The sequence below is a fragment of the Vigna unguiculata genome, chromosome 4 (assembly GCF_037176805.1).
Source record: "Vigna unguiculata cultivar grain cowpea cultivar isolate G323 ecotype 2 chromosome 4, ASM3717680v1, whole genome shotgun sequence".
Taxonomy (NCBI): Eukaryota; Viridiplantae; Streptophyta; class Magnoliopsida; order Fabales; family Fabaceae; genus Vigna; species Vigna unguiculata.
In genome coordinates this window covers 36,789,792-36,800,670 of record NC_140795.1, presented here as the reverse complement: position 1 = coordinate 36,800,670, position 10,879 = coordinate 36,789,792, and the positions used below count along the sequence as shown (strand labels likewise).

The following is a 10,879-nucleotide window of genomic DNA, read 5'->3' as shown; positions in this document are numbered from 1 at the left end:
GAAAAAAATAGAATGCTTGCCCTACTAACCTTTCTAGCATTTGATCCATGAAAGGTAAAGGAAAATGATATTTCCTAGTGGCCTGATTTAATTTTCTATAATCTATACACATTCTCCAACCTGTGACTGTTCTAGTCGGAATTAATTCATTTTTATCATTACAAATAACAATCATACCTCCTTTTTTTGGAACTACCTAGACCGGGCTGACCCAGGCACTATCGGAGATTGGATAAATCATACCTGCATCAAGTAACTTCATTACTTCTTTCTTGACCACCTCTTTCATGGTTGGATTCAATCGCCGTTGAGGCTGTGCTACAGGCTTGTAGTCTTGCTCCATATGAATTTTGTGCATATAGTAGGATGGACTAATTCCTTTAAGATCAGATAAAGTCCAACCTATTGCACCCTCATTGGCTTTAAGAACTGAAATCAATTTTTTCTCTTCAAAAGCCGTTAAAGCACTACTGATCACCACTGGTTTGTTACCTCCATCTGCAAGAAAAACATATTTTAAATGAGGAGGTAATACCTTTAACTCCAACTTCTGACTTTCAGTTCTATTTTCTTGTTGTAATTTCTCAAGCTGTATTTCATTTAATGCAATTTCTTTTGCTGAATTCAGATGTGTTAAGTATTCATCAACTTTCTTTTCTTCATCATCCTCCAGATCATCACAAGCACCAATCAAAGCTTTTTCCAATGGGCTTGCCTTTGTCAATTGCTTCCTGGATGATAGAAAAAGTTCATCTATCACATCCATCCTGAAGCATTGTTGCTTGTCCTTCGGGTGTTGCATTGCTTCAAATACATTAAAGTTGACTTCATCATCTTGCACCCTGACCTTCAATTTGCCATCATTAACGTCAATAATGACCTTGGCCGTCTTCATGAAAGGTCTTCCCAGTATTAGAGGAACTTCGGTGTCTTCCTCAATATCCATTACTACAAAATCAACTGGGAACATGAATTTGTCAACCTTAACCAAGACATCCTCTGCCACACCATAGGGATACTTCATGGATCTGTCAGTTAGTTGTAATGTCATCTGTGTAGGCCTCACTTCCAGATCTTCTATTCTCTTTAGCATAGACAAAGGCATTAAATTTATACTGGCACCCAGATCAAGCAATGCTTTTCCCACTGGTAATGTTCCGATTGTAACTGGAATAGTGAAGCTCCCAGGGTCTTTGGATTTTTGAGGTAATGATTTCTGAATTATAGCACTACACCCTGCTTCAAGCTCCACTGTCTCTTCAGAGAATCTTCTCTTTTTTGTTAGGAGCTCTTTCATGAATTTTGCATATGTCGGCATCTGCTCCATAGCTTCCACAAAAGGGATGTTAATCTGCAGTCGCTTGAAAATGTCCATGAATCTTGCAAACTGCCTTTCCTTGTCTTTTTTGGAGGGATTTTGAGGGTATGGTAGGCTCTTCAACCGAGGCACCTGTTTCTCACCCTTCTCCCTCTTTTTCTCCTCACTTTTATTTTTTTCTTCCTTTTCTTCTCTTTTATTTACAAACTCTCTTTTATTTTGTTCTTCCTCTCCCTCACACTCATTTTTTTCATTTTCTCTCTCTTTTTCCTCCAACACCTCCTCCTCTACACCCAGGTTGTCTCCAATCCCTCTTCCACAACTTTACCACTTTGGGTGGTAATAGATTTACAATGCTCCTTGGGATTAGTCTGTGTGTTGGCTGAAAATTGACTTTTCTGCTGATCTGATAATTGTTTCGCCAACTGTCCAACTTGTGTTTCGAGATTTCTGATTGAAGCTTCTATATTTTTCTGATTAGTCAAAGAAGCTTGCATAAATTTTTCTAAAGTATCCTCCAGTTTAGATGTTCTGTCATGCACCGAAGGATAATGTTGTTGTTGTTGTTGATAAGGAGGTTGTCTGTTTGAAGGACCAACATCTTGCTTCCATCCAAAATTCTGATTTGGATTGTTTCTCCACCCCTGTGAAAAGTTGTTATTGTTGGAGAAATTTCCTGGTCTTTCTTGGTTGCTCACATATTGAACTTCTCCTTGTGAGCTACTCTGATAAGAACAATGACCATTTGGATGATCTCCTCCACAAAAGTCACATCTCATGGGTTGTTGACTTGGAGAAGATTGCACAACTTGCAACTGCTCTGGTAATTTAGACATATGCTTAGTCAGTGCTTCAATCTGTTGAGTCAGAATTTTATTCTGAGCTAAGATCGCATCTGTAGTACTAAGATCAAGCACTCCCTTCCTCTGAACAATTTGCCTATCATGCTGAGCTTGATGATCCGTGGATGCTAATGCCTCAATGATTCTTGTTGCTTGCTCCGCTTCTACACTCATCATTGTTCCACCTACTGCTGCATCTAATATCATCTTGGTGTCAGGCCTCAGACCATTACAGAATATATTCAGCTGAGCAATATCTTCAAATCCGTGATTTGGGCATTTCCTCAATAAAGAATTGAACCGCTCCCAAGCTTCACAGAATGGCTCATCTGGTCCTTGCCTAAACGTCGAAATATTAGCTTTGGCTTTGATGTAGTGAGATGGTGGAAAGAATCTGTTCAAGAATTTCTCCTCAACATCCTTCCAGCTATTCAAACTTTGATTTGGATGTGACTTAAGCCATTCCTTTGCTTTACCTGCCAAAGAAAAAGGAAACAAACGCATGTATACATGCTCAAGATCTCCTTCTTGAAAGCCCATGGTTCCTATCAATTCATAGAATGTAGAGAGGTGAGTATATGGATCTTCATTATCCATTCCAGTGAATTGATGAGAACTGATCAAGCTGAGGAAGGCTGGCTTCATCTCCAAAGTTTTGGTGGTGGATGATATTGCTATGCTAGAAAAATATATCGGCCCTTGTTGCATAGCATAGTCTCCAAGTGTCTTCCTGGCTGGAGCTGGTCTTTGATTCTCCATGTTTTCTGATTGAGGTGTGATGGAAGTACTGGAAGATTCTTCCCTTGTCTTTCCTTGCTTCTTTTTGTTTTTGCCTCTGTTCCTCCTAGCTGTCTTTTCTATCTCCGGGTCAAATGCTAATCGATCTTCAGAAACCTGACCTCTTAAGAGCATAAATCAAACAGCTTAAGCAAGGATTAGTACAAAGGGAAAATTTAATAAGCTATCTAATAAAGAAAAATATACACAAAGCTGGATGAGATAACTAAAAATTTCAAAAGAACAACGTTCCCCGGCAACAGCGCTAAAAATACTTGTTGAATCTCTTGGCAAGCGTACCAAAAGTCAACTGTAGTATAATGATTTGAAGTAAGAGTGTCGAACCCACGAGAAACGGATTTAGTTAAAATAATTAATTATCTCGATCAGCATATATATATACAAAGATTTTAATTTGATTTGACATTAACTATTGCATAAAATTAATACAGTAAAAGCAGAAAAGTTTAGAAAAATACAGTAAAAGAAACTGGGATTGAATTTCATGTATCTCCCTTGTATGTAATCTGGATGAATATAATATATAACATCTGAAAATACCAATATTGATGCACACTCAAAAAAATCATTTATACCGATCCCTCGCGTATAAAATTCATAAGATTAGTTCCCTGAATATTGATTCCTCACATATTCAACAAACTATCCAGCATTACGGTCGAGTGTTAAAAGCAATTGATATATTGAGATCTATTCCTAGCATCACAGTATATCAAGTATCATTGTTCAAATCAGATTTTCAGAATTACTTTCCAGTCAGATCTAAAAATCAAAATCAAAACATCTATTGATCAGATAGAAGTAAGCATTAAGAGCAGAACAATAATACCAATACTGAGTAAAACAAAAATGCTATATATAAATATCACCAGATTACATCCAAGTTCGAGTAGATTACATTCAATCCCAAGGAAAGAGATTAGCCACTCATGGTAGCTATCAAAATCCTAAGAGCTAAAGAAGAAGATGAAGAAAATGTGAACTCTATAGCTCGTGGTCACAGCTCCAGCAAGTCTGTAGTTTTTCTCCCCAAAATCTCCAACTGAAAATCACGTTCTGATGCATGGAGAATATATACCCACGAAGTCTCGCTCAAGCTACCTAAGTCTCGCTTGAGCGAGACAACATTCTTCATCCCAAAGAAAGCCTCTCGCTTGGGCGAGATGTGCTGAAGCCAACATCTCGCTTAGGCGAGCAAGAGTACTTCAAGCTGAAGAAAGGATCTCGCTTAGGCGAGATTGGCAACATCTGAGCTCGCCTGGGCGAGAATGGCTACAAGAGAGGGTCTCCAGTCTCGCTTAAGCGAGAGTCTGCGTCGCTTAAGCGAGAATGGCGGCAGTTGCTTTAGCTTAGGGGAGAATGGTTTGAGCGACCTTGACAGCATTCCTTCCCTATTTTCTCTGTTTCTTGCTTTCTCCTTCATTCTTCTTGAGTTCTCTTTAATCTTTCCTGAAAAACACACAAAATAGGATTAAATGATTTCTTTAAATCAAAACTTGGAAGCATGTGATTGAAACTTAGATTTGGGGAGAATCAATATGAAATGAACACCCATTAAAAGCATAAGTTCCAGATTTTGTTATGAATCTTTACTGAATTTTGGCACTTATCATGTGCTAAAAATAGTATCTTGTATCAAATTGTAATTTAAAAAAATTATTTTTTAGTATTGTTTTAAATATTTTTTTGGACTTTTTTTTCCATGTCTCAAATTGAAGTTGTGCCACGTGGATCTGTTAGTATAATATGACAATAGTAGTGTGACATAATAATATCATGTGTCAGAGTCTTAATTCAGTCCATATATTTGTTGTTTTGATTAAAGTTAGTCTTTAGACTAGAACAATGTTGTTCTTTTTTAAACTGAGAATAAATTTATTTTTAATATAATATTTATGGTGCTATTTTATTAAATATTTCTATAAATATTTTTGAACTAATGTTAACTATATTAGTGGATTTCATTTAAATGAATTACTTTTAAATAAATTTTTTTAATGTTCAACTATATGAAAACTATTATATAAAGCCACGTGGATGTGTGAGTGTAATATGACAATAGTAGTGTGACATAATAATATCATGTGGATGTGTGAGTGTAATATGACAATAGTAGTGTGACATAATAATATCATGTGGCAGAGTCTTAATTCAATCCATATATTTGTTGTTTTGATTAAAGTTAGTCTTTAGACTAGAACAATGTTGTTCTTTTTTAAACTGAGAATAAATTTATTTTTTATATAATATTTATGGTGCTATTTATTAAATATTTCTATAAATATTTTTGAACTAATTTTAGCTATATTAGTGGATTTCATTTAAATGAATTACTTTTAAATAAAATATTTTAATGTTCAAGTATATGAAAACTATTATATAAAATTGTTTTTGTTTAAAATAGTTCAAGTATATAAAAGCTATTAAATTTATTAATATTAATAAAAATTTTAGACATATAAAAATTTACATATATATATATATATAGTTATTAATTAAACAAGTTTAGATAAATAAAACTTTTATTTTAATTAGTAAAAATATATGTAAAGATATTAGAATTTATTTAAACATAATTTCAGAAATATTTAATAAAAATATAAATATAGGATTTGTGCAAAAAGTGCATTTTATCCCACTTTAAAGAGGAACACATGTTTCATTTTAAGAAAAATGAACTAAATTAATATTTTGTTGCCTAGCAGTATCACATTACACACCCACATGTCACAATGTCACGTGATACAACTTTAATTTATTCTATAAAAAGTTTTTTTCAAAAAAAAAATGTAAAATAAAAAGATACATTACTAACTACAAAAATTTAATTGTATCAAATTTTCACAAAATAAAACTAAATTTAGAAAAAAAACTGAAAAATGAACTAGTCATACTCGATTCGATACATAAAGCCCAATTATTAATTACACCTAATAATCATTTTCTATCAGACAATAATTTCTCTGGAGGCGGACTTGTAATGAATGGGTAATAAACAAGAAACATCTTAGACTGTTGGATCAAATACGAAAATGTCTCTATCTGAAAAAGAGAGTTAAGCATTGAGGCCTGCGGAGAAGCTGAATTAAGGACTTACCTATAGATGGGCTGAATCACGTGGGCCGCTTGAATAAAGTTCAGTTTAAGTGTGTATAAATCGATTTAGTAGTCAATTATTTTACTATTATTTGTGATGAAAAACATTTAAAAATATATCCCTAAAAAACCAAGTTTCTAAAATATATTAGAATATCCTGAAAATTAAAATTTGAAAATAATTATATCTAAAATTTAAATTTTAAAACATTTTTTTTATATAAATTCAGTTGTTATTACATTTTTTTTTTTATCTTTCTAGTATCCAAGTATAGATCAATTAACATTAAATTTATCAGTCTCAATTTTAGATCGATAACTCATAAATATGCACGAATCTGCACACTCATTTATCATTTATTAAAGGGTTAAATTTATTTTTTGTCCCTCAAGTTTAAGTGAATTTTAGAATTAGTGTCTCTTTAAAACTTTATACCAATTTAGTCCTTCATTTTTAGACATGCGTGGATTTAGTCCTTCTTACCAAATTTTTTTTAAGTTTATTTGACATTTTAAACGCATTTTATGATGATATTTGAATTAATATTAAAGTAAAAATGTATCAAATGATATAAACAATTCAAATATTATCATAAAATGCGCTTGAAACGTTAGATAAACTTAAGGTTAAAAGGACTAAATTCACTAATTTTTAAAGATGAAAGACTAAATAGATCGAAAGTTTTGAAGAGGGACTAATTCCAAATTTTACTTAAACTTGAGAGAAAAAAACATATTTAACCCTTTATTAAAATATTGGAAGAATAGCCATAATGATGTTAATTAAATATTAAAAATAGCGGCTAAGGATTGTTGTTAACATATTGAGAACTAATAAATCATTTAGAAGTATATTTTTTAATTAAATATGATCTTGTCTTCACTTATTTAATCAAGTTTTCTATGATGGTTTGTATTGGATGATTCTTATATAGATGAATATTTCTTATAGGTTCTCTGTGTTGAGTTTAAAATCATCATTCCAGAAGCAAAATCTGTGATCACTGAATCTAAAATGAAAAACTTGTTTGAATATACATATTATAGAATTATATGCTTTGATTTAAATATATTAGAATATTTAAGTATAGGACATGAATATGGATATGTGTTAGACACAAATACATAATTCAAATTAAAATATCAGTGTATCATAACTTCACACTAAGTAATTAAAAAAATTTAGAAAAAGAATTGTTCATGATTACTTTAAGCTATCAATTTATTTAAAATTATCGATGGAGTTGACTTTAAAATAATGAAACATTAATTTTAAATCATTTTAAAAGTATACTCTACTAACTATTTTTTTTTTCAAAGTAAGATATCAAATTGTACATAAATAAAATGATAGATAAAAAATTGTAACTCAACTTCTGATAAACAAATTAAGCTTGATCATTTTTATATAACCCACTATAGGGTATGACAAGCAATGAATTAGTCCGTAATAGATATTTTTGCAGGCTCTAATGTAACCTTGTCGCATAGTTAAACATGTTACGTAGCATATAATGGAATTAAACATGTTATGTATCATGTAATGGAATGTAGAATGAAAGTAATGTGAATAAAACATTATTAATATTCCGTATTCGGTAACAAAAGAAAAGCTAAATTAATCAAATTGTTCTATTTTTTTAAGAAAAAAAAAAAAAAACCATCATGGCTTCGAGAAGCATGAGCTATGAAGCATCTTCTCTGAGTTTGCTCTGTGTTTCTGGATAAATGACGTATTTGTTATAAGGAATCAAATAAGAGGAAGACAAATTTGGCGTCCAAGAAGAATAAATTAATCTTAGGATGGAATAGAAGTTTCTCAACAATTATCCAAAGATTATATAGCAAGAAAAATAGAAAACAATGCATTAAAGCTTCATTGATGTCACTTTGGTATCTCAGCCTTTGTCTCTTGTGTCGAGTGTTTATTCATACAATGCTCCTATATGTTAGCAAAAATGGATCTGGCTTTATTAATATTTGATGAAGCTTGCAAGATTCAACTTCAGATTTTTGTCGGAGGAATAACTTGATGAGAGCTTCATTTATATTTCTTTCTTCTTCTCCAAAATATCTTTTCACTCATCTTTTACCATTTTTATTAGGTTCTTTTATATATTTAAAGAACTATATACGTAATTGTAATTTTCTCGATAAATTATACCTAATTAAAAAAATAATTATCTTTATAAAATTTAATTTGAGACTTCAAGTAAGTAAATAACCAAAGTTTCTCCAAACTAATTTATAATGGTCTTTAACCATTCATATTAAATTCATTACTTATCATATAAAAATGATTTAATTTGAATTGATCGAATTTAATTCAATCATAAATAAAACTTGATTGGTATAGTAGCATTCAGGGATCCCGAATTTGATACTCGCTTGACACATGTCCTCTGACTAACTATGAGTCTCTTTACACCTATCTTTTTAGCTAACTTTATTCCGTCAAGCAAAGTTTCATCTTCTGCGATTATTAAAGGCCTTAAAAGTGAATTTGAGGGATTGTTCAATAAGCACTCTAGTTGACCCCTCTAACAGTATGCAAACTCCACTTCCCTACACATTTGAGGCACCGGTCACTGACAAGATCCACGTGCTATCTTCTTCCAACGAAGCAGGGGAACTAAACTCGATGAAGTCGGCTAACACTTGAGCTTTGATAGGACCTTGGGGTTCGTACGAGATGTCACACTTTGACAATTCCACTACCCATTTCAACATTCATCCCTCCAGGTCAAGTTTATGTAGAATCTGTCATAAAGGTAAATTCGTCTTTATGATGATTGAATGGATCTGGAAGTATTGTAGTAAGTGCCTAGCCATTGAGACAATTGCCAATGCGACTCTCTCGATTATCTAATATCGACACTTTGCTCCCTGTAGTACCTTACTTATAAAGAACATTATTCGTTGTGCATCCTTTCCCTCTTGGACTAGAACCGAACTCACAACCTGATTGGAAATAGTATTATACAAAGTTCGGGGTTTACTAGCTTTGGGCCAACTTAGAACTAGTGGGGTGGTTAAATACTCTTTCGGGTTAGGAAACGCTCGCTCACATTCCTTTGTTCACCTAAAAGGTCCCTTCATCTGTAAGCATTGGAAATACTGTAACCCCCTTTCTCCCTATAAGACCCAAGAAATATAATTAATTAAATAATCAATTAATTAATAAATGCAGATAGTGAGAGTCTTTATGGCATTTAATGCTAACTTGTATGATGTGGAAAAGTGTTAGCTCAAATGGTTGAGAGCACTTGGTTATTATGAGTGGACTTAGGTTTGAGTCTAGTGTATGCCATTTGTGTGTTATTTAATTGATTATTATTTTAATAATAATAGGCTTGATCATGATGCGTGATAATATAATCATAGATTTATAGGAATTATCATGAAACATGTATTGGTTTAATTGCTAAACGAAAGGATTTTGGACCTATAGTTCGCACACTTAAGGGTGTGAAGCCCGTTGGGTACATATGAATTTTTGCGCAAAAACAAAATAAGAATGATGAAATTGTTATATACAAAGAACAATTGGTTGCCCTTGGTTTTTCGCAAAACCTATTATTTATTTGTGAAAAGATATATTCACTAGTATTGGATGCAACAACATTGCAATGTTTGGTTATCCTAGTTGCATAACAAGGTCTGCATTTACATCTAATGGATAATGTTACACTCTATTTATACGATTCTCTTGAGAATGATATTTATATGAAAATCCCTGAAGGATTTAATGTGTCGAACAAGGCAAATTCTAAAGATGGTTATTCAATAAAATTGAACAAGTCTTTTTATTGATTAAAGCAATCAGGACGTGTGTGGTATAACCATCTTATTGAGTACTTATTAAAAGAAGGATATAAAAATGATCATTTTTGGTCCTTGTATTTATATGAAAATATTAGAAAATGAATTTGCCATAATTATTGTTTATGTAGATGATATAAAAATCGTTGGAATCTTAATGAGCTCATAAAGATAATTGATTGATTAAAAAAAGAATTTAAGATGAAGGATCGTTTAAGGGCAAAGTTTTGTTTAATATTAGAAATTGAGTATTTAAATAAAGGTGTTTTTATACATCAAGAGGCTTACATAATTAAGGTGCTTAAAATATTCTAAATAGACAAGTCACATCCATTATGCACTCCAATAGTTGTGAAGTCGTTATATGTTGATAAAGACTCTTCTTAAACCTTTAGAAAACGATGAATATCTTCTTGATCCAGAAGTACCATATCTTAGTGTCATAGGAACACTAATGTATCTTGTTAATTATACCCGACCTGATATTGCATTTACTGTAAATTTGTTAAGCAAGATATAACTCTTCAACTACAAGAAGAAACAACATTGGAGTAAGCCATATACTTCGTTACCTTAAGGGTACTACGAAAGTGGAATTATTTTATCCAAATGATTCAAAATCATATCTAATGGGTTATGTAGATGCATGTTATTTATTAGATTCTCACAATGTCACAATGGTAGCACAATGATTTCATGGCGATATGTGAAAGAGACCTTAACAAAAAATCGTCAAGTCATTCATAATTTTTAGCATCACATGAGAAAAGTCGTGAATATGTTTGGTTAAGGTCTATAATTCAACATGTCCGACAAGCTTGTGGTCTATCCTCGAGAAGAATGGAATCAACAACCATAGATGAAGATAATAGTGCATTGTTCAATTAAAAAGATGATATAGAGATCCAAAAGATTCGTTCATGTGAAAATGTAGCAGACTTATTAGCAAAGTCTTTGTTAAGGAGAACTTTTGAGCAATTAGTTCACAAGATTGGACTCTGTC

The 10,879-nt window shown here is 32.1% G+C and overlaps 1 non-coding gene across 1 annotated transcript; it reads left to right on the top strand.

Moving 5' to 3' along the window:
• The first annotated feature begins 2,422 nt into the window (after nucleotides 1-2,422).
• On the top strand, nucleotides 2,423-2,529 carry LOC114182785 (small nucleolar RNA R71). Its single transcript, XR_003604221.1, has one exon. It is a non-coding gene; the product is annotated as a small nucleolar RNA R71 (small nucleolar RNA).
• The last annotated feature ends 8,350 nt before the right edge of the window (nucleotides 2,530-10,879 follow it).